Consider the following 3,355-nt stretch of genomic DNA (forward strand, 5'->3'; position numbering starts at 1 on the left):
TATGCAGGAAAAAAAAATACTATGAGGAGTTACATTAAATAATAATAGTATTGTTTTGCATGGGGTTGTGGGCAATTCCTACATTCTTCTTTATAACTTTTGTACTTTTTTAATTCCCTAATGTGAACTCATTGCTTAGTAGGCTTGTAAGCTTAAAAATTACTATCATCTGGAATCTCATTTCAAAAAATCTTTAAAACGGAGACAAGAGTAAACATTCTTAGCCCTTATGGAAAAATAAAATGAGATCATAATCATACAGTGCCTGGCATGTTGCAGTCACTCAATAAACACTGCTTTCCTCCCCACTGTCCTCTTCTTTATGCTCCTTTTACATTATAAGGTCAGCAGATTGGATCAGGACCAGCTGGAAGGGCTACTTCTATGAAAGAAGATCTATCCACAATCATGGTTTTTAATGTTCAATGCACCAGAATCACCTCAAGGGCTTGTTAAAACAGACTGCTGAACACAGCACATCTATGAGAATGGCCAAATGCTGGTGAGGGTGTGGAGCAAGAGAAACTCTCATTTACTGCTGGTGGGAATGCAGAATGGTACAGCCACTTTGGAAGACAACTTGCCAGATTCTTACAAAATTAAATGTACTCTTACTATACAATCCAGCAATCACGGTTTGGTATTTACCTAAAAATGTTAAAAACTTGTGTCTAGACAGAAACCTGTACAGAATGCTTATAGCAGTTTTATTCATAATTGCTAAAACTTGGAAGCAACCAAGAAACCCTTCAGCATGTGAATGGACAAACTGTGGCACATGCAGACAATGGAATATCATTTCATTCAAATGAGCTATCAGGTTGGTGCAAAAGTAATTGCAGTCTTTGCCATTATTAATACTATTAATTGCAAAACCTGCAATTACTTTTGCATCAACCTAATATTAAATCATAAAAAGACTTGGAGAAAACTTAAGGGCCTATGACTAAGTGACAGAAGCCAATAGGCTATAGACTATATAGTTACAATTATAGGAAATTCTGGAAAAGACAAACTATGGAGACAGTAAAAGGATCAGTGGTTGCTAGAGCTTAAGAGGAGGGAGGGATAAGTAAACAGAGCACAGGAATTGCAGGGCAGTGAAACTGTTCCATATAATACTACAATGGTGGATACATGTCATTAATTACACATTTGTCCAAATTGATAGAATATACAGCACCAAGAGTGAACCCTTAATGTAATGTATGGACATTGGGTGATAATGATATGTTCATGTAGGTTCATCCGTTGTAGCCAGTGTACCACTCTGGTGGGGGATGTTGATCATGGGAGAGGCTATGCATTTGTAGGGGCAACAGGTGTATGGGAAATCCCTGTACCTTCCTCTCAGTTTTGCTATGAACCTAAAACTGCTTTAAAACATAAAGTCTTTATGAAATAAATTTGTTTAGGAAAAGAAAAAAAGCAGACTGCTAGGTCTCACCCCTAGTTTCTGATACAATAGGTCTGGGGTAGAGTCTGAGAACCTGCATTTTTAGTAAGTTCCCAGAAGATGCTGATGCTGCTGGTCCAGCAAGCATACTTTATTGGTCCAGAGAACACACATGGATCTACAAGATCCACAACAAAAGTCCATATCAAATTAGTCTAAATGTAAGTATCTGGTTGCTTCTTTCTTGTTTTTCTGTATTTCTTCCCTACCTTTCTTCCTTCCTCTACCTCTCACTTTTTTATCTTCATATTTGAGGGTTATAGAAACCACACTATATTTCTCACCTCTGTTCTGACCTCTCTCAACAGCTCAAGTCTCTTCTTACGTTAAGAAACTAGGAGGGAGCAATGATGTGGTTTTGTGTTGAGTATCTTGTTTCATTCAGATACTGAGAAAAAGAGAATCAAGCATCCTCTGGGTTGTTTGCTAATCTGAACTGAAATTGTCTATTCACAATAGAAAGTCTTTTTGATGACTGATGCTTTTAAAAAAATTGGAAACCCTATAAGCTCCCCGTTGCCAAACAATATTTTTGACATTTTAGAGTTTGTTTAATCTTTTATCAACATAAATATTTGAAAAATAAAACAGGAAAATGGCCAAGGAAAACATTTCAGATTGGTGCTTGGAAGGACAGATCAAGTTCAGTCTGAAGCCTATTAAAGCCCTCCTCATCTTTCACTCAAAAACAGTGTCTTTTCTTGAGGCCCATCAGCCCACTGAAGTTGGATACAAAGTGCTGTGTTTCCTTACTGTGCATTTTTCTGGGAAGAAGTTTATGGCCTTCAGTGGATTTTCAGAGGGATTATGACACAGAAAAGATTAACAAATACTGCCATGGGGACGTGCTTAATCAAAATTCACATCTTAATTTTTCCATAAAGAAAGTAAATTTCTGAAGCGATAGTGACGCAAGATGGCAGCCACCACGGGCTCGGGAGTAAAAGTCCCTTGCAATTTCCAACTGTTGGAAGAACTTGAAGAAGGCCAGAAAGGAGTAGGAGATGGCACAGTTAGCTGGGGTCTAGAAGATGACGAAGACATGACACTTACAAGATGGACAGGGATGATAATTGGGCCTCCAAGAACAATTTATGAAAACCGAATATACAGCCTTAAAATAGAATGTGGACCTAAATACCCAGAAGCACCCCCCTTTGTAAGATTTGTAACAAAAATTAATATGAATGGAGTTAATAGTTCTAATGGACTGGTGGACCCAAGAGCCATATCAGTGCTAGCAAAATGGCAGAATTCATATAGCATCAAAGTTGTCCTGCAAGAGCTTCGGCACCTAATGACGTCTAAAGAAAATATGAAACTCCCTCAGCCGCCTGAAGGACAGTGTTACAGCAATTAATCAAAAAGAAAAACCACAGGCCCTTCCCTTCCCCCCCATTCGATTTAAGCAGTCTTCATTTTCCACAGTAGTAAATTTTCTAGATACATCTTTTAGACCTCAAAGTACTGGAAAGGAAGCTCCCATTCAAAGGAAATTTATCTTAAGATACTGTAAATGATACTAACTTTTTGTCCATTTGAAATATATAAGTTGTGCTATAACAAATCATCTTGTCAAGTGTAACCACTGTCCACGTAGTTGAACTTCTGGGATCAAGAAAGTCTATTTAAATTGATTCCCATCATAACTGGTGGGGCACATCTAACTTAACTGTGAAAAGACACATCACACAATCACCTTGCTGCTGATTACACGGCCTGGGGTCTCTGCCTTCTCTCCTTACCCTCCTGCCTCCCACCCTCCCTGCAACAACAGCCCTCTAGCCTGGAGGGCTTGTTAGAGTAGATGTGAAGGTTTCAGGTCGCAGCCTGTGGGACTACTGCTGGGTGTGTGGGGTGCTTTGCCTGTACCCCTGGTTTCTTTAAGTCTTAAATGAT

The 3,355-nt window shown here is 38.8% G+C and overlaps 1 pseudogene across 1 annotated transcript; it reads left to right on the forward strand.

Moving 5' to 3' along the window:
* The first annotated feature begins 2,355 nt into the window (after positions 1-2,355).
* Positions 2,356-3,024, forward strand: LOC116538264 (annotated as a pseudogene). The gene has a single exon (XR_004263586.1). The product of XR_004263586.1 is annotated as a ubiquitin-conjugating enzyme E2 variant 1 pseudogene (transcript).
* The last annotated feature ends 331 nt before the right edge of the window (positions 3,025-3,355 follow it).

This window comes from Sapajus apella, unplaced genomic scaffold (assembly GCF_009761245.1).
Source record: "Sapajus apella isolate SASKATOON/1434 unplaced genomic scaffold, GSC_monkey_1.0 scaffold4, whole genome shotgun sequence".
NCBI classification, from domain to species: domain Eukaryota; kingdom Metazoa; phylum Chordata; class Mammalia; order Primates; family Cebidae; genus Sapajus; species Sapajus apella.